We start from the raw sequence: 25,274 nt of genomic DNA, 5'->3' as shown, positions 1-25,274 counted from the left end.
CGAAAAGTGCATTTGAATACAACATCTCTGGTGTCTGGTGCTCTCTGAGCACAGCAGAGTCAAGCACGAACGTTTGAACTCTGCTCCCACAGGAAAAGAGCCAGGAGTGAAAGATGTTGCTGGACATCTTCCGCACACAGTGAGATTTGCAGGGTGACACAAACATAGCTGTCCCTCCTCCCTTCCAACCTAAAAGTGCATTTGAATCCAACATCTCTGGTGCCTGGTGCTCTCTGAGCACAGCAGAGTAAAGCACGAACGTTTAAGCTCTGCTCCCACAATAAAAGGGGCAAGAATGAAAGATGTTGCTGGGCATCTTCAGCACCCAGGGAGCTTTGCAATGGTGACACACTCATTGCTGTATCTCCCCCTTCCTACCGAAAAGTGCATTTGAATCCAACATCTCTGGTGTCTGGTGCTCTCTGAGCACAGCAGAGTAAAGCACGAACGTTTGAACTCTGCTCCCACAGGAAAGGAGTCAGGAGTGAAAGATGATGCTGGGCGTCTTCAGCACACAGTGAGAGTTGAAAGGGTGACAGGCACATTGAGGTCTCTCCTCACTTTCGTTCCTCAAAGTGTATTTGAATCCAGCATCTCCGGTGCCTGCTCTCGGCTGAGCAGAACGATGTAAAGCAAGAGCGTTTGAACTTTGCTCCCACAGGAAAAGAGCCAGGAGTGAAAGATGTTGCTGGACATCTTCAGCACACAGTGAGCTTTGCAGGGTGACACAAACATAGCTGTCCCTCCTCCCTTCCAACCTAAAAGTGCATTTGAATCCAACATCTCTGGTGCCTGGTGCTCTCTGAGCACAGCAGAGTAAAGCACGAACGTTTAAGCTCTGCTCCCACAATAAAAGGGGCAAGAATGAAAGATGTTGCTGGGCATCTTCAGCACCCAGTGAGCTTTGCAATGGTGACACACTCATTGCTGTATCTCCCCCTTCCTACCGAAAAGTGCATTTGAATCCAACATCTCTGGTGTCTGGTGCTCTCTGAGCACAGCAGAGTAAAGCACGAACGTTTGAACTCTGCTCCCACAGGAAAGGAGTCAGGAGTGAAAGATGATGCTGGGCGTCTTCAGCACACAGTGAGAGTTGAAAGGGTGACACGTACATTGAGGTCTCTCCTCACTTTCGTTCCTCAAAGTGTATTTGAATCCAACATCTCCGGTGCCTGCTCTCGGCTGAGCAGAACGATGTAAAGCAAGAGCGTTTGAACTTTGCTCCCACAGGAAAAGAGCCAGGAGTGAAAGATGTTGCTGGACATATTCAGCACACAGTGAGGTTTGCAGGGTGACACAAACATAGCTGTCCCTCCTCCCTTCCAACCTAAAAGTGCATTTGAATCCAACATCTCTGGTGCCTGGTGCTCTCTGAGCACAGCAGAGTAAAGCACGAACGTTTAAGCTCTGCTCCCAAAATAAAAGGGGCAAGAATGAAAGATGTTGCTGGGAATCTTCAGCACCCAGTGAGCTTTGCAATGGTGACACACTCATTGCTGTATCTCCCCCTTCCTACCGAAAAGTGCATTTGAATCCAACATCTCTGGTGTCTGGTGCTCTCTGAGCACAGCAGAGTCAAGCACGAACGTTTGAACTTTGCTCCCACAGGAAAAGAGGCAAGAATGAAAGATGTTGCTGGGCATCTTCAGCACCCAGTGAGCTTTGCAATGGTGACACACTTATTGCTGTATCTCCCCCTTCCTACCGAAAAGTGCATTTGAATCCAACATCTCTGGTGTCTGGTGCTCTCTGAGCACAGCAGAGTCAAGCACGAACGTTTGAACTCTGCTCCCACAGGAAAGGAGTCAGGAGTGAAAGATGATGCTGGGCATCTTCAGCACACAGTGAGAGTTGAAAGGGTGACACGCACATTGAGGTCTCTCCTCACTTTCGTTCCTCAAAGTGTATTTGAATCCAACATCTCTGGTGCCTGCTCTCGGCTGAGCAGAACGATGTAAAGCAAGATCGTTTGAACTTTGCTCCCACAGGAAAAGAGCCAGGAGTGAAAGATGTTGCTGGACATCTTCAGCACACAGTGAACTTTGCAGGATGACACAAACATAGCTGTCCCTCCTCCCTTCCAACCTAAAAGTGCATTTGAATCCAACATCTCTGGTGCCTGGTGTTCTCTGAGCACAGCAGAGTAAAGCACGAACGTTTAAGCTCTGCTCCCACAATAAAAGGGGCAAGAATGAAAGATGTTGCTGGGCATCTTCAGCACCCAGTGAGCTTTGCAATGGTGACACACTCATTGCTGTATCTCCCCCTTCCTACCGAAAAGTGCATTTGAATCCAACATCTCTGGTGTCTGGTGCTCTCTGAGCACAGCAGAGTCAAGCACGAACGTTTGAACTTTGCTCCCACAGGAAAAGAGGCAAGAATGAAAGATGTTGCTGGGCATCTTCAGCACCCAGTGAGCTTTGCAATGGTGACACACTTATTGCTGTATCTCCCCCTTCCTACCGAAAAGTGCATTTGAATCCAACATCTCTGGTGTCTGGTGCTCTCTGAGCACAGCAGAGTAAAGCACGAACGTTTGAACTCTGCTCCCACAGGAAAGGAGTCAGGAGTGAAAGATGATGCTGGGCATCTTCAGCACACAGTGAGAGTTGAAAGGGTGACACGCACATTGAGGTCTCTCCTCACTTTCGTTCCTCAAAGGGTATTTGAATCCAACATCTCCGGTGCCTGCTCTCGGCTGAGCAGAACGATGTAAAGCAAGAGCGTTTGAACTTTGCTCCCACAGGAAAAGAGCCAGGAGTGAAAGATGTTGCTGGACATCTTCAGCACACAGTGAGATTTGCAGGGTGACACAAACATAGCTGTCCCTCCTCCCTTCCAACCTAAAAGTGCATTTGAATCCAACATCTCTGGTGCCTGGTGCTCTCTGAGCACAGCAGAGTAAAGCACGAACGTTTAAGCTCTGCTCCCACAATAAAAGGGGCAAGAATGAAAGATGTTGCTGGGCATCATCAGCACCCAGTGAGCTTTGCAATGGTGACACACTCATTGCTGTATCTCCCCCTTCCTACCGAAAAGTGCATTTGAATCCAACATCTCTGGTGTCTGGTGCTCTCTGAGCACAGCAGAGTAAAGCACGAACGTTTGAACTCTGCTCCCACAGGAAAGGAGTCAGGAGTGAAAGATGATGCTGGGCATCTTCAGCACACAGTGAGATTTGCAGGGTGACACAAACATAGCTGTCCCTCCTCCCTTCCAACCTAAAAGTGCATTTGAATCCAACATCTCTGGTGCCTGGTGCTCTCTGAGCACAGCAGAGTAAAGCACGAACGTTTAAGCTCTGCTCCCACAATAAAAGGGGCAAGAATGAAAGATGTTGCTGGGCATCATCAGCACCCAGTGAGCTTTGCAATGGTGACACACTCATTGCTGTATCTCCCCCTTCCTACCGAAAAGTGCATTTGAATCCAACATCTCTGGTGCCTGGTGCTCTCTGAGCACAGCAGAGTAAAGCACGAACGTTTAAGCTCTGCTCCCACAATAAAAGGGGCAAGAATGAAAGATGTTGCTGGGCATCTTCAGCACCCAGTGAGCTTTGCAATGGTGACACACTCATTGCTGTATCTCCCCCTTCCTACCGAAAAGTGCATTTGAATCCAACATCTCTGGTGTCTGGTGCTCTCTGAGCACAGCAGAGTCAAGCACGAACGTTTGAACTTTGCTCCCACAGGAAAAGAGGCAAGAATGAAAGATGTTGCTGGGCATCTTCAGCACCCAGTGAGCTTTGCAATGGTGACACACTTATTGCTGTATCTCCCCCTTCCTACCGAAAAGTGCATTTGAATCCAACATCTCCGGTGCCTGCTCTCGGCTGAGCAGAACGATGTAAAGCAAGAGCGTTTGAACTTTGCTCCCACAGGAAAAGAGCCAGGAGTGAAAGATGTTGCTGGACATCTTCAGCACACAGTGAGATTTGCAGGGTGACACAAACATAGCTGTCCCTCCTCCCTTCCAACCTAAAAGTGCATTTGAATCCAACATCTCTGGTGCCTGGTGCTCTCTGAGCACAGCAGAGTAAAGCACGAACGTTTAAGCTCTGCTCCCACAATAAAAGGGGCAAGAATGAAAGATGTTGCTTAGAATCTTCAGCACCCAGTGAGCTTTGCAATGGTGACACACTCATTGCTGTATCTCCCCCTTCCTACCGAAAAGTGCATTTGAATCCAACATCTCTGGTGTCTGGTGCTCTCTGAGCACAGCAGAGTAAAGCACGAACGTTTGAACTCTGCTCCCACAGGAAAGGAGTCAGGAGTGAAAGATGATGCTGGGCGTCTTCAGCACACAGTGAGAGTTGAAAGGGTGACACACACATTGAGGTCTCTCCTCACTTTCGTTCCTCAAAGTGTATTTGAATCCAGCATCTCCGGTGCCTGCTCTCGGCTGAGCAGAACGATGTAAAGCAAGAGCGTTTGAACTTTGCTCCCACAGGAAAAGAGCCAGGAGTGAAAGATGTTGCTGGACATATTCAGCACACAGTGAGGTTTGCAGGGTGACACAAACATAGCTGTCCCTCCTCCCTTCCAACCTAAAAGTGCATTTGAATCCAACATCTCTGGTGCCTGGTGCTCTCTGAGCACAGCAGAGTAAAGCACGAACGTTTAAGCTCTGCTCCCAAAATAAAAGGGGCAAGAATGAAAGATGTTGCTGGGAATCTTCAGCACCCAGTGAGCTTTGCAATGGTGACACACTCATTGCTGTATCTCCCCCTTCCTACCGAAAAGTGCATTTGAATCCAACATCTCTGGTGTCTGGTGCTCTCTGAGCACAGCAGAGTCAAGCACGAACGTTTGAACTTTGCTCCCACAGGAAAAGAGGCAAGAATGAAAGATGTTGCTGGGCATCTTCAGCACCCAGTGAGCTTTGCAATGGTGACACACTTATTGCTGTATCTCCCCCTTCCTACCGAAAAGTGCATTTGAATCCAACATCTCTGGTGTCTGGTGCTCTCTGAGCACAGCAGAGTCAAGCACGAACGTTTGAACTCTGCTCCCACAGGAAAGGAGTCAGGAGTGAAAGATGATGCTGGGCATCTTCAGCACACAGTGAGAGTTGAAAGGGTGACACGCACATTGAGGTCTCTCCTCACTTTCGTTCCTCAAAGTGTATTTGAATCCAACATCTCTGGTGCCTGCTCTCGGCTGAGCAGAACGATGTAAAGCAAGATCGTTTGAACTTTGCTCCCACAGGAAAAGAGCCAGGAGTGAAAGATGTTGCTGGACATCTTCAGCACACAGTGAACTTTGCAGGATGACACAAACATAGCTGTCCCTCCTCCCTTCCAACCTAAAAGTGCATTTGAATCCAACATCTCTGGTGCCTGGTGTTCTCTGAGCACAGCAGAGTAAAGCACGAACGTTTAAGCTCTGCTCCCACAATAAAAGGGGCAAGAATGAAAGATGTTGCTGGGAATCTTCAGCACCCAGTGAGCTTTGCAATGGTGACACACTCATTGCTGTATCTCCCCCTTCCTACCGAAAAGTGCATTTGAATCCAACATCTCTGGTGTCTGGTGCTCTCTGAGCACAGCAGAGTCAAGCACGAACGTTTGAACTTTGCTCCCACAGGAAAAGAGGCAAGAATGAAAGATGTTGCTGGGCATCTTCAGCACCCAGTGAGCTTTGCAATGGTGACACACTTATTGCTGTATCTCCCCCTTCCTACCGAAAAGTGCATTTGAATCCAACATCTCTGGTGTCTGGTGCTCTCTGAGCACAGCAGAGTAAAGCACGAACGTTTGAACTCTGCTCCCACAGGAAAGGAGTCAGGAGTGAAAGATGATGCTGGGCATCTTCAGCACACAGTGAGAGTTGAAAGGGTGACACGCACATTGAGGTCTCTCCTCACTTTCGTTCCTCAAAGTGTATTTGAATCCAACATCTCCGGTGCCTGCTCTCGGCTGAGCAGAACGATGTAAAGCAAGAGCGTTTGAACTTTGCTCCCACAGGAAAAGAGCCAGGAGTGAAAGATGTTGCTGGACATCTTCAGCACACAGTGAGATTTGCAGGGTGACACAAACATAGCTGTCCCTCCTCCCTTCCAACCTAAAAGTGCATTTGAATCCAACATCTCTGGTGCCTGGTGCTCTCTGAGCACAGCAGAGTAAAGCACGAACGTTTAAGCTCTGCTCCCACAATAAAAGGGGCAAGAATGAAAGATGTTGCTGGGCATCATCAGCACCCAGTGAGCTTTGCAATGGTGACACACTCATTGCTGTATCTCCCCCTTCCTACCGAAAAGTGCATTTGAATCCAACATCTCTGGTGTCTGGTGCTCTCTGAGCACAGCAGAGTAAAGCACGAACGTTTGAACTCTGCTCCCACAGGAAAGGAGTCAGGAGTGAAAGATGATGCTGGGCATCTTCAGCACACAGTGAGATTTGCAGGGTGACACAAACATAGCTGTCCCTCCTCCCTTCCAACCTAAAAGTGCATTTGAATCCAACATCTCTGGTGCCTGGTGCTCTCTGAGCACAGCAGAGTAAAGCACGAACGTTTAAGCTCTGCTCCCACAATAAAAGGGGCAAGAATGAAAGATGTTGCTGGGCATCATCAGCACCCAGTGAGCTTTGCAATGGTGACACACTCATTGCTGTATCTCCCCCTTCCTACCGAAAAGTGCATTTGAATCCAACATCTCTGGTGCCTGGTGCTCTCTGAGCACAGCAGAGTAAAGCACGAACGTTTAAGCTCTGCTCCCACAATAAAAGGGGCAAGAATGAAAGATGTTGCTGGGCATCTTCAGCACCCAGTGAGCTTTGCAATGGTGACACACTCATTGCTGTATCTCCCCCTTCCTACCGAAAAGTGCATTTGAATCCAACATCTCTGGTGTCTGGTGCTCTCTGAGCACAGCAGAGTCAAGCACGAACGTTTGAACTTTGCTCCCACAGGAAAAGAGGCAAGAATGAAAGATGTTGCTGGGCATCTTCAGCACCCAGTGAGCTTTGCAATGGTGACACACTTATTGCTGTATCTCCCCCTTCCTACCGAAAAGTGCATTTGAATCCAACATCTCCGGTGCCTGCTCTCGGCTGAGCAGAACGATGTAAAGCAAGAGCGTTTGAACTTTGCTCCCACAGGAAAAGAGCCAGGAGTGAAAGATGTTGCTGGACATCTTCAGCACACAGTGAGATTTGCAGGGTGACACAAACATAGCTGTCCCTCCTCCCTTCCAACCTAAAAGTGCATTTGAATCCAACATCTCTGGTGCCTGGTGCTCTCTGAGCACAGCAGAGTAAAGCACGAACGTTTAAGCTCTGCTCCCACAATAAAAGGGGCAAGAATGAAAGATGTTGCTTAGAATCTTCAGCACCCAGTGAGCTTTGCAATGGTGACACACTCATTGCTGTATCTCCCCCTTCCTACCGAAAAGTGCATTTGAATCCAACATCTCTGGTGTCTGGTGCTCTCTGAGCACAGCAGAGTAAAGCACGAACGTTTGAACTCTGCTCCCACAGGAAAGGAGTCAGGAGTGAAAGATGATGCTGGGCGTCTTCAGCACACAGTGAGAGTTGAAAGGGTGACACACACATTGAGGTCTCTCCTCACTTTCGTTCCTCAAAGTGTATTTGAATCCAGCATCTCCGGTGCCTGCTCTCGGCTGAGCAGAACGATGTAAAGCAAGAGCGTTTGAACTTTGCTCCCACAGGAAAAGAGCCAGGAGTGAAAGATGTTGCTGGACATCTTCAGCACACAGTGAGCTTTGCAGGGTGACACAAACATAGCTGTCCCTCCTCCCTTCCAACCTAAAAGTGCATTTGAATCCAACATCTCTGGTGCCTGGTGCTCTCTGAGCACAGCAGAGTAAAGCACGAACGTTTAAGCTCTGCTCCCACAATAAAAGGGGCAAGAATGAAAGATGTTGCTGGGCATCATCAGCACCCAGTGAGCTTTGCAATGGTGACACACTCATTGCTGTATCTCCCCCTTCCTACCGAAAAGTGCATTTGAATCCAACATCTCTGGTGTCTGGTGCTCTCTGAGCACAGCAGAGTAAAGCACGAACGTTTGAACTCTGCTCCCACAGGAAAGGAGTCAGGAGTGAAAGATGATGCTGGGCGTCTTCAGCACACAGTGAGAGTTGAAAGGGTGACACGCACATTGAGGTCTCTCCTCACTTTCGTTCCTCAAAGTGTATTTGAATCCAACATCTCCGGTGCCTGCTCTCGGCTGAGCAGAACGATGTAAAGCAAGAGCGTTTGAACTTTGCTCCCACAGGAAAAGAGCCAGGAGTGAAAGATGTTGCTGGACATCTTCAGCACACAGTGAGCTTTGCAGGGTGACACAAACATAGCTGTCCCTCCTCCCTTCCAACCTAAAAGTGCATTTGAATCCAACATCTCTGGTGCCTGGTGCTCTCTGAGCACAGCAGAGTAAAGCACGAACGTTTAAGCTCTGCTCCCACAATAAAAGGGGCAAGAATGAAAGATGTTGCTGGGAATCTTCAGCACCCTGTGAGCTTTGCAATGGTGACACACTCATTGCTGTATCTCCCCCTTCCTACCGAAAAGTGCATTTGAATCCAACATCTCTGGTGTCTGGTGCTCTCTGAGCACAGCAGAGTCAAGCACGAACGTTTGAACTTTGCTCCCACAGGAAAAGAGGCAAGAATGAAAGATGTTGCTGGGCATCTTCAGCACCCAGTGAGCTTTGCAATGGTGACACACTTATTGCTGTATCTCCCCCTTCCTACCGAAAAGTGCATTTGAATCCAACATCTCTGGTGTCTGGTGCTCTCTGAGCACAGCAGAGTAAAGCACGAACGTTTGAACTCTGCTCCCACAGGAAAGGAGTCAGGAGTGAAAGATGATGCTGGGCATCTTCAGCACACAGTGAGAGTTGAAAGGGTGACACGCACATTGAGGTCTCTCCTCACTTTCGTTCCTCAAAGTGTATTTGAATCCAACATCTCCGGTGCCTGCTCTCGGCTGAGCAGAACGATGTAAAGCAAGAGCGTTTGAACTTTGCTCCCACAGGAAAAGAGCCAGGAGTGAAAGATGTTGCTGGACATCTTCCGCACACAGTGAGATTTGCAGGGTGACACAAACATAGCTGTCCCTCCTCCCTTCCAACCTAAAAGTGCATTTGAATCCAACATCTCTGGTGCCTGGTGCTCTCTGAGCACAGCAGAGTAAAGCACGAACGTTTAAGCTCTGCTCCCACAATAAAAGGGGCAAGAATGAAAGATGTTGCTGGGCATCTTCAGCACCCAGTGAGCTTTGCAATGGTGACACACTCATTGCTGTATCTCCCCCTTCCTACCGAAAATTGCATTTGAATCCAACATCTCTGGTGTCTGGTGCTCTCTGAGCACAGCAGAGTAAAGCACGAACGTTTGAACTCTGCTCCCACAGGAAAGGAGTCAGGAGTGAAAGATGATGCTGGGCGTCTTCAGCACACAGTGAGAGTTGAAAGGGTGACACGCACATTGAGGTCTCTCCTCACTTTCGTTCCTCAAAGTGTATTTGAATCCAACATCTCCAGTGCCTGCTCTCGGCTGAGCAGAACGATGTAAAGCAAGAGCGTTTGAACTTTGCTCCCACAGGAAAAGAGCCAGGAGTGAAAGATGTTGCTGGACATCTTCCGCACACAGTGAGATTTGCAGGGTGACACAAACATAGCTGTCCCTCCTCCCTTCCAACCTAAAAGTGCATTTGAATCCAACATCTCTGGTGCCTGGTGCTCTCTGAGCACAGCAGAGTAAAGCACGAACGTTTAAGCTCTGCTCCCACAATAAAAGGGGCAAGAATGAAAGATGTTGCTGGGCATCTTCAGCACCCAGTGAGCTTTGCAATGGTGACACACTCATTGCTGTATCTCCCCCTTCCTACCGAAAAGTGCATTTGAATCCAACATCTCTGGTGTCTGGTGCTCTCTGAGCACAGCAGAGTCAAGCACGAACGTTTGAACTTTGCTCCCACAGGAAAAGAGGCAAGAATGAAAGATGTTGCTGGGCATCTTCAGCACCCAGTGAGCTTTGCAATGGTGACACACTTATTGCTGTATCTCCCCCTTCCTACCGAAAAGTGCATTTGAATCCAACATCTCCGGTGCCTGCTCTCGGCTGAGCAGAACGATGTAAAGCAAGAGCGTTTGAACTTTGCTCCCACAGGAAAAGAGCCAGGAGTGAAAGATGTTGCTGGACATCTTCAGCACACAGTGAGATTTGCAGGGTGACACAAACATAGCTGTCCCTCCTCCCTTCCAACCTAAAAGTGCATTTGAATCCAACATCTCTGGTGCCTGGTGCTCTCTGAGCACAGCAGAGTAAAGCACGAACGTTTAAGCTCTGCTCCCACAATAAAAGGGGCAAGAATGAAAGATGTTGCTGGGCATCTTCAGCACCCAGTGAGCTTTGCAATGGTGACACACTCATTGCTGTATCTCCCCCTTCCTACCGAAAAGTGCATTTGAATCCAACATCTCTGGTGCCTGGTGCTCTCTGAGCACAGCAGAGTAAAGCACGAACGTTTGAACTCTGCTCCCACAGGAAAGGAGTCAGGAGTGAAAGATGATGCTGGGCGTCTTCAGCACACAGTGAGAGTTGAAAGGGTGACACACACATTGAGGTCTCTCCTCACTTTCGTTCCTCAAAGTGTATTTGAATCCAGCATCTCCGGTGCCTGCTCTCGGCTGAGCAGAACGATGTAAAGCAAGAGCGTTTGAACTTTGCTCCCACAGGAAAAGAGCCAGGAGTGAAAGATGTTGCTGGACATCTTCAGCACACAGTGAGCTTTGCAGGGTGACACAAACATAGCTGTCCCTCCTCCCTTCCAACCTAAAAGTGCATTTGAATCCAACATCTCTGGTGCCTGGTGCTCTCTGAGCACAGCAGAGTAAAGCACGAACGTTTAAGCTCTGCTCCCACAATAAAAGGGGCAAGAATGAAAGATGTTGCTGGGCATCATCAGCACCCAGTGAGCTTTGCAATGGTGACACACTCATTGCTGTATCTCCCCCTTCCTACCGAAAAGTGCATTTGAATCCAACATCTCTGGTGTCTGGTGCTCTCTGAGCACAGCAGAGTAAAGCACGAACGTTTGAACTCTGCTCCCACAGGAAAGGAGTCAGGAGTGAAAGATGATGCTGGGCGTCTTCAGCACACAGTGAGAGTTGAAAGGGTGACACGCACATTGAGGTCTCTCCTCACTTTCGTTCCTCAAAGTGTATTTGAATCCAACATCTCCGGTGCCTGCTCTCGGCTGAGCAGAACGATGTAAAGCAAGAGCGTTTGAACTTTGCTCCCACAGGAAAAGAGCCAGGAGTGAAAGATGTTGCTGGACATCTTCAGCACACAGTGAGGTTTGCAGGGTGACACAAACATAGCTGTCCCTCCTCCCTTCCAACCTAAAAGTGCATTTGAATCCAACATCTCTGGTGCCTGGTGCTCTCTGAGCACAGCAGAGTAAAGCACGAACGTTTAAGCTCTGCTCCCACAATAAAAGGGGCAAGAATGAAAGATGTTGCTGGGAATCTTCAGCACCCTGTGAGCTTTGCAATGGTGACACACTCATTGCTGTATCTCCCCCTTCCTACCGAAAAGTGCATTTGAATCCAACATCTCTGGTGTCTGGTGCTCTCTGAGCACAGCAGAGTCAAGCACGAACGTTTGAACTTTGCTCCCACAGGAAAAGAGGCAAGAATGAAAGATGTTGCTGGGCATCTTCAGCACCCAGTGAGCTTTGCAATGGTGACACACTTATTGCTGTATCTCCCCCTTCCTACCGAAAAGTGCATTTGAATCCAACATCTCTGGTGTCTGGTGCTCTCTGAGCACAGCAGAGTCAAGCACGAACGTTTGAACTCTGCTCCCACAGGAAAGGAGTCAGGAGTGAAAGATGATGCTGGGCATCTTCAGCACACAGTGAGAGTTGAAAGGGTGACACGCACATTGAGGTCTCTCCTCACTTTCGTTCCTCAAAGTGTATTTGAATCCAACATCTCCGGTGCCTGCTCTCGGCTGAGCAGAACGATGTAAAGCAAGAGCGTTTGAACTTTGCTCCCACAGGAAAAGAGCCAGGAGTGAAAGATGTTGCTGGACATCTTCCGCACACAGTGAGATTTGCAGGGTGACACAAACATAGCTGTCCCTCCTCCCTTCCAACCTAAAAGTGCATTTGAATCCAACATCTCTGGTGCCTGGTGCTCTCTGAGCACAGCAGAGTAAAGCACGAACGTTTAAGCTCTGCTCCCACAATAAAAGGGGCAAGAATGAAAGATGTTGCTGGGCATCTTCAGCACCCAGTGAGCTTTGCAATGGTGACACACTCATTGCTGTATCTCCCCCTTCCTACCGAAAAGTGCATTTGAATCCAACATCTCTGGTGTCTGGTGCTCTCTGAGCACAGCAGAGTAAAGCACGAACGTTTGAACTCTGCTCCCACAGGAAAGGAGTCAGGAGTGAAAGATGATTCTGGGCGTCTTCAGCACACAGTGAGAGTTGAAAGGGTGACAGGCACATTGAGGTCTCTCCTCACTTTCGTTCCTCAAAGTGTATTTGAATCCAGCATCTCCGGTGCCTGCTCTCGGCTGAGCAGAACGATGTAAAGCAAGAGCGTTTGAACTTTGCTCCCACAGGAAAAGAGCCAGGAGTGAAAGATGTTGCTGGACATCTTCAGCACACAGTGAGCTTTGCAGGGTGACACAAACATAGCTGTCCCTCCTCCCTTCCAACCTAAAAGTGCATTTGAATCCAACATCTCTGGTGCCTGGTGCTCTCTGAGCACAGCAGAGTAAAGCACGAACGTTTAAGCTCTGCTCCCACAATAAAAGGGGCAAGAATGAAAGATGTTGCTGGGCATCATCAGCACCCAGTGAGCTTTGCAATGGTGACACACTCATTGCTGTATCTCCCCCTTCCTACCGAAAAGTGCATTTGAATCCAACATCTCTGGTGTCTGGTGCTCTCTGAGCACAGCAGAGTAAAGCACGAACGTTTGAACTCTGCTCCCACAGGAAAGGAGTCAGGAGTGAAAGATGATGCTGGGCGTCTTCAGCACACAGTGAGAGTTGAAAGGGTGACACGCACATTGAGGTCTCTCCTCACTTTCGTTCCTCAAAGTGTATTTGAATCCAACATCTCCGGTGCCTGCTCTCGGCTGAGCAGAACGATGTAAAGCAAGAGCGTTTGAACTTTGCTCCCACAGGAAAAGAGCCAGGAGTGAAAGATGTTGCTGGACATCTTCAGCACACAGTGAGCTTTGCAGGGTGACACAAACATAGCTGTCCCTCCTCCCTTCCAACCTAAAAGTGCATTTGAATCCAACATCTCTGGTGCCTGGTGCTCTCTGAGCACAGCAGAGTAAAGCACGAACGTTTAAGCTCTGCTCCCACAATAAAAGGGGCAAGAATGAAAGATGTTGCTGGGAATCTTCAGCACCCTGTGAGCTTTGCAATGGTGACACACTCATTGCTGTATCTCCCCCTTCCTACCGAAAAGTGCATTTGAATCCAACATCTCTGGTGTCTGGTGCTCTCTGAGCACAGCAGAGTCAAGCACGAACGTTTGAACTTTGCTCCCACAGGAAAAGAGGCAAGAATGAAAGATGTTGCTGGGCATCTTCAGCACCCAGTGAGCTTTGCAATGGTGACACACTTATTGCTGTATCTCCCCCTTCCTACCGAAAAGTGCATTTGAATCCAACATCTCTGGTGTCTGGTGCTCTCTGAGCACAGCAGAGTCAAGCACGAACGTTTGAACTCTGCTCCCACAGGAAAGGAGTCAGGAGTGAAAGATGATGCTGGGCATCTTCAGCACACAGTGAGAGTTGAAAGGGTGACACGCACATTGAGGTCTCTCCTCACTTTCGTTCCTCAAAGTGTATTTGAATCCAACATCTCCGGTGCCTGCTCTCGGCTGAGCAGAACGATGTAAAGCAAGAGCGTTTGAACTTTGCTCCCACAGGAAAAGAGCCAGGAGTGAAAGATGTTGCTGGACATCTTCCGCACACAGTGAGATTTGCAGGGTGACACAAACATAGCTGTCCCTCCTCCCTTCCAACCTAAAAGTGCATTTGAATCCAACATCTCTGGTGCCTGGTGCTCTCTGAGCACAGCAGAGTAAAGCACGAACGTTTAAGCTCTGCTCCCACAATAAAAGGGGCAAGAATGAAAGATGTTGCTGGGCATCTTCAGCACCCAGTGAGCTTTGCAATGGTGACACACTCATTGCTGTATCTCCCCCTTCCTACCGAAAAGTGCATTTGAATCCAACATCTCTGGTGTCTGGTGCTCTCTGAGCACAGCAGAGTAAAGCACGAACGTTTGAACTCTGCTCCCACAGGAAAGGAGTCAGGAGTGAAAGATGATTCTGGGCGTCTTCAGCACACAGTGAGAGTTGAAAGGGTGACACGCACATTGAGGTCTCTCCTCACTTTCGTTCCTCAAAGTGTATTTGAATCCAGCATCTCCGGTGCCTGCTCTCGGCTGAGCAGAACGATGTAAAGCAAGAGCGTTTGAACTTTGCTCCCACAGGAAAAGAGCCAGGAGTGAAAGATGTTGCTGGACATCTTCAGCACACAGTGAGCTTTGCAGGGTGACACAAACATAGCTGTCCCTCCTCCCTTCCAACCTAAAAGTGCATTTGAATCCAACATCTCTGGTGCCTGGTGCTCTCTGAGCACAGCAGAGTAAAGCACGAACGTTTAAGCTCTGCTCCCACAATAAAAGGGGCAAGAATGAAAGATGTTGCTGGGCATCTTCAGCACCCAGTGAGCTTTGCAATGGTGACACACTCATTGCTGTATCTCCCCCTTCCTACCGAAAAGTGCATTTGAATCCAACATCTCTGGTGTCTGGTGCTCTCTGAGCACAGCAGAGTAAAGCACGAACGTTTGAACTCTGCTCCCACAGGAAAGGAGTCAGGAGTGAAAGATGATGCTGGGCGTCTTCAGCACACAGTGATAGTTGAAATGGTGACACGTACATTGAGGTCTCTCCTCACTTTCGTTCCTCAAAGTGTATTTGAATCCAACATCTCCGGTGCCTGCTCTCGGCTGAGCAGAACGATGTAAAGCAAGAGCGTTTGAACTTTGCTCCCACAGGAAAAGAGCCAGGAGTGAAAGATGTTGCTGGACATATTCAGCACAGTGAGGTTTGCAGGGTGACACAAACATAGCTGTCCCTCCTCCCTTCCAACCTAAAAGTGCATTTGAATCCAACATCTCTGGTGCCTGGTGCTCTCTGAGCACAGCAGAGTAAAGCACGAACGTTTAAGCTCTGCTCCCACAATAAAAGGGGCAAGAATGAAAGATGTTGCTGGGAATCTTCAGCACCCAGTGAGCTTTGCAATGGTGACACACTCATTGCTGTATCTCCCCCTTCCTACCGAAAAGTGCATTTGAATCCAACATCTCTGGTGTCTGGTGCTCTCTGAGCACAGCAGAGTCAAGCACGAACGTTTGAACTTTGCTCCCACAGGAAAAGAGGCAAGAATGAAAGATGTTGCTGGGCATCTTCAGCACCCAGTGAGCTTTGCAATGGTGACACACTTATTGCTGTATCTCCCCCTTCCTACCGAAAAGTGCATTTGAATCCAACATCTCTGGTGTCTGGTGCTCTCTGAGCACAGCAGAGTCAAGCACGAACGTTTGAACTCTGCTCCCACAGGAAAGGAGTCAGGAGTGAAAGATGATGCTGGGCATCTTCAGCACACAGTGAGAGTTGAAAGGGTGACACGCACATTGAGGTCTCTCCTCACTTTCGTTCCTCAAAGTGTATTTGAATCCAACATCTCCGGTGCCTGCTCTCGGCTGAGCAGAACGATGTAAAGCAAGAGCGTTTGAACTTTGCTCCCACAGGAAAAGAGCCAGGAGTGAAAGATGTTGCTGGACATCTTCCGCACACAGTGAGATTTGCAGGGTGACACAAACATAGCTGTCCCTCCTCCCTTCCAACCTAAAAGTGCATTTGAATCCAACATCTCTGGTGCCTGGTGCTCTCTGAGCACAGCAGAGTAAAGCACGAACGTTTAAGCTCTGCTCCCACAATAAAAGGGGCAAGAATGAAAGATGTTGCTGGGCATCTTCAGCACCCAGTGAGCTTTGCAATGGTGACACACTCATTGCTGTATCTCCCCCTTCCTACCGAAAAGTGCATTTGAATCCAACATCTCTGGTGTCTGGTGCTCTCTGAGCACAGCAGAGTAAAGCACGAACGTTTGAACTCTGCTCCCACAGGAAAGGAGTCAGGAGTGAAAGATGATGCTGGGCGTCTTCAGCACACAGTGAGAGTTGAAAGGGTGACACGCACATTGAGGTCTCTCCTCACTTTCGTTCCTCAAAGTGTATTTGAATCCAACATCTCCAGTGCCTGCTCTCGGCTGAGCAGAACGATGTAAAGCAAGAGCGTTTGAACTTTGCTCCCACAGGAAAAGAGCCAGGAGTGAAAGATGTTGCTGGACATCTTCCGCACACAGTGAGATTTGCAGGGTGACACAAACATAGCTGTCCCTCCTCCCTTCCAACCTAAAAGTGCATTTGAATCCAACATCTCTGGTGCCTGGTGCTCTCTGAGCACAGCAGAGTAAAGCACGAACGTTTAAGCTCTGCTCCCACAATAAAAGGGGCAAGAATGAAAGATGTTGCTGGGCATCTTCAGCACCCAGTGAGCTTTGCAATGGTGACACACTCATTGCTGTATCTCCCCCTTCCTACCGAAAAGTGCATTTGAATCCAACATCTCTGGTGTCTGGTGCTCTCTGAGCACAGCAGAGTCAAGCACGAACGTTTGAACTTTGCTCCCACAGGAAAAGAGGCAAGAATGAAAGATGTTGCTGGGCATCTTCAGCACCCAGTGAGCTTTGCAATGGTGACACACTTATTGCTGTATCTCCCCCTTCCTACCGAAAAGTGCATTTGAATCCAACATCTCCGGTGCCTGCTCTCGGCTGAGCAGAACGATGTAAAGCAAGAGCGTTTGAACTTTGCTCCCACAGGAAAAGAGCCAGGAGTGAAAGATGTTGCTGGACATCTTCAGCACACAGTGAGATTTGCAGGGTGACACAAACATAGCTGTCCCTCCTCCCTTCCAACCTAAAAGTGCATTTGAATCCAACATCTCTGGTGCCTGGTGCTCTCTGAGCACAGCAGAGTAAAGCACGAACGTTTAAGCTCTGCTCCCACAATAAAAGGGGCAAGAATGAAAGATGTTGCTGGGCATCTTCAGCACCCAGTGAGCTTTGCAATGGTGACACACTCATTGCTGTATCTCCCCCTTCCTACCGAAAAGTGCATTTGAATCCAACATCTCTGGTGCCTGGTGCTCTCTGAGCACAGCAGAGTAAAGCACGAACGTTTGAACTCTGCTCCCACAGGAAAGGAGTCAGGAGTGAAAGATGATGCTGGGCGTCTTCAGCACACAGTGAGAGTTGAAAGGGTGACACACACATTGAGGTCTCTCCTCACTTTCGTTCCTCAAAGTGTATTTGAATCCAGCATCTCCGGTGCCTGCTCTCGGCTGAGCAGAACGATGTAAAGCAAGAGCGTTTGAACTTTGCTCCCACAGGAAAAGAGCCAGGAGTGAAAGATGTTGCTGGACATCTTCAGCACACAGTGAGCTTTGCAGGGTGACACAAACATAGCTGTCCCTCCTCCCTTCCAACCTAAAAGTGCATTTGAATCCAACATCTCTGGTGCCTGGTGCTCTCTGAGCACAGCAGAGTAAAGCACGAACGTTTAAGCTCTGCTCCCACAATAAAAGGGGCAAGAATGAAAGATGTTGCTGGGCATCATCAGCACCCAGTGAGCTTTGCAATGGTGACACACTCATTGCTGTATCTCCCCCTTCCTACCGAAAAGTGCATTTGAATCCAACATCTCTGGTGTCTGGTGCTCTCTGAGCACAGCAGAGTAAAGCACGAACGTTTGAACTCTGCTCCCACAGGAAAGGAGTCAGGAGTGAAAGATGATGCTGGGCGTCTTCAGCACACAGTGAGAGTTGAAAGGGTGACACGCACATTGAGGTCTCTCCTCACTTTCGTTCCTCAAAGTGTATTTGAATCCAACATCTCCGGTGCCTGCTCTCGGCTGAGCAGAACGATGTAAAGCAAGAGCGTTTGAACTTTGCTCCCACAGGAAAAGAGCCAGGAGTGAAAGATGTTGCTGGACATCTTCAGCACACAGTGAGGTTTGCAGGGTGACACAAACATAGCTGTCCCTCCTCCCTTCCAACCTAAAAGTGCATTTGAATCCAACATCTCTGGTGCCTGGTGCTCTCTGAGCACAGCAGAGTAAAGCACGAACGTTTAAGCTCTGCTCCCACAATAAAAGGGGCAAGAATGAAAGATGTTGCTGGGAATCTTCAGCACCCTGTGAGCTTTGCAATGGTGACACACTCATTGCTGTATCTCCCCCTTCCTACCGAAAAGTGCATTTGAATCCAACATCTCTGGTGTCTGGTGCTCTCTGAGCACAGCAGAGTCAAGCACGAACGTTTGAACTTTGCTCCCACAGGAAAAGAGGCAAGAATGAAAGATGTTGCTGGGCATCTTCAGCACCCAGTGAGCTTTGCAATGGTGACACACTTATTGCTGTATCTCCCCCTTCCTACCGAAAAGTGCATTTGAATCCAACATCTCTGGTGTCTGGTGCTCTCTGAGCACAGCAGAGTCAAGCACGAACGTTTGAACTCTGCTCCCACAGGAAAGGAGTCAGGAGTGAAAGATGATGCTGGGCATCTTCAGCACACAGTGAGAGTTGAAAGGGTGACACGCACATTGAGGTCTCTCCTCACTTTCGTTCCTCAAAGTGTATTTGAATCCAACATCTCCGGTGCCTGCTCTCGGCTGAGCAGAACGATGTAAAGCAAGAGCGTTTGAACTTTGCTCCCACAGGAAAAGAGCCAGGAGTGAAAGATGTTGCTGGACATCTTCCGCACACAGTGAGATTTGCAGGGTGACACAAACATAGCTGTCCCTCCTCCCTTCCAACCTAAAAGTGCATTTGAATCCAACATCTCTGGTGCCTGGTGCTCTCTGAGCACAGCAGAGTAAAGCACGAACGTTTAAGCTCTGCTCCCACAATAAAAGGGGCAAGAATGAAAGATGTTGCTGGGCATCTTCAGCACCCAGTGAGCTTTGCAATGGTGACACACTCATTGCTGTATCTCCCCCTTCCTACCGAAAAGTGCATTTGAATCCAACATCTCTGGTGTCTGGTGCTCTCTGAGCACAGCAGAGTAAAGCACGAACGTTTGAACTCTGCTCCCACAGGAAAGGAGTCAGGAGTGAAAGATGATGCTGGGCGTCTTCAGCACACAGTGAGAGTTGAAAGGGTGACACGCACATTGAGGTCTCTCCTCACTTTCGTTCCTCAAAGTGTATTTGAATCCAACATCTCCGGTGCCTGCTCTCGGCTGAGCAGAACGATGTAAAGCAAGAGCGTTTGAACTTTGCTCCCACAGGAAAAGAGCCAGGAGTGAAAGATGTTGCTGGACATCTTCAGCACACAGTGAGGTTTGCAGGGTGACACAAACATAGCTGTCCCTCCTCCCTTCCAACCTAAAAGTGCATTTGAATCCAACATCTCTGGTGCCTGGTGCTCTCTGAGCACAGCAGAGTAAAGCACGAACGTTTAAGCTCTGCTCCCACAATAAAAGGGGCAAGAATGAAAGATGTTGCTGGGAATCTTCAGCACCCTGTGAGCTTTGCAATGGTGACACACTCATTGCTGTATCTCCCCCTTCCTACCGAAAAGTGCATTTGAATCCAACATCTCTGGTGTCTGGTGCTCTCTGAGCACAGCAGAGTCAAGCACGAACGTTTGAACTTTGCTCCCACAGGAAAAGAGGCAAGAATGAAAGATGTTGCTGGGCATCTTCAGCACCCAGTGAGCTTTGCAATGGTGACACACTTATTGCTGTATCTCCCCCTTCCTACCGAAAAGTGCATTTGAATCCAACATCTCTGGTGTCTGGTGCTCTCTGAGCACAGCAGAGTCAAGCACGAACGTTTGAACTCTGCTCCCACAGGAAAGGAGTCAGGAGTGAAAGATGATGCTGGGCATCTTCAGCACACAGTGAGAGTTGAAAGGGTGACACGCACATTGAGGTCTCTCCTCACTTTCGTTCCTCAAAGTGTATTTGAATCCAACATCTCCGGTGCCTGCTCTCGGCTGAGCAGAACGATGTAAAGCAAGAGCGTTTGAACTTTGCTCCCACAGGAAAAGAGCCAGGAGTGAAAGATGTTGCTGGACATCTTCCGCACACAGTGAGATTTGCAGGGTGACACAAACATAGCTGTCCCTCCTCCCTTCCAACCTAAAAGTGCATTTGAATCCAACATCTCTGGTGCCTGGTGCTCTCTGAGCACAGCAGAGTAAAGCACGAACGTTTAAGCTCTGCTCCCACAATAAAAGGGGCAAGAATGAAAGATGTTGCTGGGCATCTTCAGCACCCAGTGAGCTTTGCAATGGTGACACACTCATTGCTGTATCTCCCCCTTCCTACCGAAAAGTGCATTTGAATCCAACATCTCTGGTGTCTGGTGCTCTCTGAGCACAGCAGAGTAAAGCACGAACGTTTGAACTCTGCTCCCACAGGAAAGGAGTCAGGAGTGAAAGATGATTCTGGGCGTCTTCAGCACACAGTGAGAGTTGAAAGGGTGACACGCACATTGAGGTCTCTCCTCACTTTCGTTCCTCAAAGTGTATTTGAATCCAGCATCTCCGGTGCCTGCTCTCGGCTGAGCAGAACGATGTAAAGCAAGAGCGTTTGAACTTTGCTCCCACAGGAAAAGAGCCAGGAGTGAAAGATGTTGCTGGACATCTTCAGCACACAGTGAGCTTTGCAGGGTGACACAAACATAGCTGTCCCTCCTCCCTTCCAACCTAAAAGTGCATTTGAATCCAACATCTCTGGTGCCTGGTGCTCTCTGAGCACAGCAGAGTAAAGCACGAACGTTTAAGCTCTGCTCCCACAATAAAAGGGGCAAGAATGAAAGATGTTGCTGGGCATCTTCAGCACCCAGTGAGCTTTGCAATGGTGACACACTCATTGCTGTATCTCCCCCTTCCTACCGAAAAGTGCATTTGAATCCAACATCTCTGGTGTCTGGTGCTCTCTGAGCACAGCAGAGTAAAGCACGAACGTTTGAACTCTGCTCCCACAGGAAAGGAGTCAGGAGTGAAAGATGATGCTGGGCGTCTTCAGCACACAGTGAGAGTTGAAAGGGTGACACGTACATTGAGGTCTCTCCTCACTTTCGTTCCTCAAAGTGTATTTGAATCCAACATCTCCGGTGCCTGCTCTCGGCTGAGCAGAACGATGTAAAGCAAGAGCGTTTGAACTTTGCTCCCACAGGAAAAGAGCCAGGAGTGAAAGATGTTGCTGGACATATTCAGCACAGTGAGGTTTGCAGGGTGACACAAACATAGCTGTCCCTCCTCCCTTCCAACCTAAAAGTGCATTTGAATCCAACATCTCTGGTGCCTGGTGCTCTCTGAGCACAGCAGAGTAAAGCACGAACGTTTAAGCTCTGCTCCCACAATAAAAGGGGCAAGAATGAAAGATGTTGCTGGGAATCTTCAGCACCCAGTGAGCTTTGCAATGGTGACACACTCATTGCTGTATCTCCCCCTTCCTACCGAAAAGTGCATTTGAATCCAACATCTCTGGTGTCTGGTGCTCTCTGAGCACAGCAGAGTCAAGCACGAACGTTTGAACTTTGCTCCCACAGGAAAAGAGGCAAGAATGAAAGATGTTGCTGGGCATCTTCAGCACCCAGTGAGCTTTGCAATGGTGACACACTTATTGCTGTATCTCCCCCTTCCTACCGAAAAGTGCATTTGAATCCAACATCTCTGGTGTCTGGTGCTCTCTGAGCACAGCAGAGTCAAGCACGAACGTTTGAACTCTGCTCCCACAGGAAAGGAGTCAGGAGTGAAAGATGATGCTGGGCATCTTCAGCACACAGTGAGAGTTGAAAGGGTGACACGCACATTGAGGTCTCTCCTCACTTTCGTTCCTCAAAGTGTATTTGAATCCAACATCTCCGGTGCCTGCTCTCGGCTGAGCAGAACGATGTAAAGCAAGAGCGTTTGAACTTTGCTCCCACAGGAAAAGAGCCAGGAGTGAAAGATGTTGCTGGACATCTTCCGCACACAGTGAGATTTGCAGGGTGACACAAACATAGCTGTCCCTCCTCCCTTCCAACCTAAAAGTGCATTTGAATCCAACATCTCTGGTGCCTGGTGCTCTCTGAGCACAGCAGAGTAAAGCACGAACGTTTAAGCTCTGCTCCCACAATAAAAGGGGCAAGAATGAAAGATGTTGCTGGGCATCTTCAGCACCCAGTGAGCTTTGCAATGGTGACACACTCATTGCTGTATCTCCCCCTTCCTACCGAAAAGTGCATTTGAATCCAACATCTCTGGTGTCTGGTGCTCTCTGAGCACAGCAGAGTAAAGCACGAACGTTTGAACTCTGCTCCCACAGGAAAGGAGTCAGGAGTGAAAGATGATGCTGGGCGTCTTCAGCACACAGTGAGAGTTGAAAGGGTGACACGCACATTGAGGTCTCTCCTCACTTTCGTTCCTCAAAGTGTATTTGAATCCAACATCTCCAGTGCCTGCTCTCGGCTGAGCAGAACGATGTAAAGCAAGAGCGTTTGAACTTTGCTCCCACAGGAAAAGAGCCAGGAGTGAAAGATGTTGCTGGACATCTTCCGCACACAGTGAGATTTGCAGGGTGACACAAACATAGCTGTCCCTCCTCCCTTCCAACCTAAAAGTGCATTTGAATCCAACATCTCTGGTGCCTGGTGCTCTCTGAGCACAGCAGAGTAAAGCACGAACGTTTAAGCTCTGCTCCCACAATAAAAGGGGCAAGAATGAAAGATGTTGCTGGGCATCTTCAGCACCCAGTGAGCTTTGCAATGGTGACACACTCATTGCTGTATCTCCCCCTTCCTACCGAAAAGTGCATTTGAATCCAACATCTCTGGTGTCTGGTGCTCTCTGAGCACAGCAGAGTCAAGCACGAACGTTTGAACTTTGCTCCCACAGGAAAAGAGGCAAGAATGAAAGATGTTGCTGGGCATCTTCAGCACCCAGTGAGCTTTGCAATGGTGACACACTTATTGCTGTATCTCCCCCTTCCTACCGAAAAGTGCATTTGAATCCAACATCTCCGGTGCCTGCTCTCGGCTGAGCAGAACGATGTAAAGCAAGAGCGTTTGAACTTTGCTCCCACAGGAAAAGAGCCAGGAGTGAAAGATGTTGCTGGACATCTTCAGCACACAGTGAGATTTGCAGGGTGACACAAACATAGCTGTCCCTCCTCCCTTCCAACCTAAAAGTGCATTTGAATCCAACATCTCTGGTGCCTGGTGCTCTCTGAGCACAGCAGAGTAAAGCACGAACGTTTAAGCTCTGCTCCCACAATAAAAGGGGCAAGAATGAAAGATGTTGCTGGGCATCTTCAGCACCCAGTGAGCTTTGCAATGGTGACACACTCATTGCTGTATCTCCCCCTTCCTACCGAAAAGTGCATTTGAATCCAACATCTCTGGTGTCTGGTGCTCTCTGAGCACAGCAGAGTAAAGCACGAACGTTTGAACTCTGCTCCCACAGGAAAGGAGTCAGGAGTGAAAGATGATGCTGGGCGTCTTCAGCACACAGTGAGAGTTGAAAGGGTGACACACACATTGAGGTCTCTCCTCACTTTCGTTCCTCAAAGTGTATTTGAATCCAGCATCTCCGGTGCCTGCTCTCGGCTGAGCAGAACGATGTAAAGCAAGAGCGTTTGAACTTTGCTCCCACAGGAAAAGAGCCAGGAGTGAAAGATGTTGCTGGACATCTTCAGCACACAGTGAGCTTTGAAGGGTGACACAAACATAGCTGTCCCTCCTCCCTTCCAACCTAAAAGTGCATTTGAATCCAACATCTCTGGTGCCTGGTGCTCTCTGAGCACAGCAGAGTAAAGCACGAACGTTTAAGCTCTGCTCCCACAATAAAAGGGGCAAGAATGAAAGATGTTGCTGGGCATCATCAGCACCCAGTGAGCTTTGCAATGGTGACACACTCATTGCTGTATCTCCCCCTTCCTACCGAAAAGTGCATTTGAATCCAACATCTCTGGTGTCTGGTGCTCTCTGAGCACAGCAGAGTCAAGCACGAACGTTTGAACTTTGCTCCCACAGGAAAAGAGGCAAGAATGAAAGATGTTGCTGGGCATCTTCAGCACCCAGTGAGCTTTGCAATGGTGACACACTTATTGCTGTATCTCCCCCTTCCTACCGAAAAGTGCATTTGAATCCAACATCTCTGGTGTCTGGTGCTCTCTGAGCACAGCAGAGTCAAGCACGAACGTTTGAACTCTGCTCCCACAGGAAAGGAGTCAGGAGTGAAAGATGATGCTGGGCATCTTCAGCACACAGTGAGAGTTGAAAGGGTGACACGCACATTGAGGTCTCTCCTCACTTTCGTTCCTCAAAGTGTATTTGAATCCAACATCTCCGGTGCCTGCTCTCGGCTGAGCAGAACGATGTAAAGCAAGAGCGTTTGAACTTTGCTCCCACAGGAAAAGAGCCAGGAGTGAAAGATGTTGCTGGACATCTTCCGCACACAGTGAGATTTGCAGGGTGACACAAACATAGCTGTCCCTCCTCCCTTCCAACCTAAAAGTGCATTTGAATCCAACATCTCTGGTGCCTGGTGCTCTCTGAGCACAGCAGAGTAAAGCACGAACGTTTAAGCTCTGCTCCCACAATAAAAGGGGCAAGAATGAAAGATGTTGCTGGGCATCTTCAGCACCCAGTGAGCTTTGCAATGGTGACACACTCATTGCTGTATCTCCCCCTTCCTACCGAAAAGTGCATTTGAATCCAACATCTCTGGTGTCTGGTGCTCTCTGAGCACAGCAGAGTAAAGCACGAACGTTTGAACTCTGCTCCCATAGGAAAGGAGTCAGGAGTGAAAGATGATGCTGGGCGTCTTCAGCACACAGTGAGAGTTGAAAGGGTGACACACACATTGAGGTCTCTCCTCACTTTCGTTCCTCAAAGTGTATTTGAATCCAGCATCTCCGGTGCCTGCTCTCGGCTGAGCAGAACGATGTAAAGCAAGAGCGTTTGAACTTTGCTCCCACAGGAAAAGAGCCAGGAGTGAAAGATGTTGCTGGACATCTTCAGCACACAGTGAGATTTGCAGGGTGACACAAACATAGCTGTCCCTCCTCCCTTCCAACCTAAAAGTGCATTTGAATCCAACATCTCTGGTGCCTGGTGCTCTCTGAGCACAGCAGAGTAAAGCACGAACGTTT

The sequence above is a fragment of the Lathamus discolor genome, chromosome 9 (assembly GCF_037157495.1).
Source record: "Lathamus discolor isolate bLatDis1 chromosome 9, bLatDis1.hap1, whole genome shotgun sequence".
Classification (NCBI taxonomy): domain Eukaryota; kingdom Metazoa; phylum Chordata; class Aves; order Psittaciformes; family Psittacidae; genus Lathamus; species Lathamus discolor.
The sequence above is the reverse complement of the archived record's forward strand: the minus strand, read 5'-3'. Positions refer to the sequence as shown.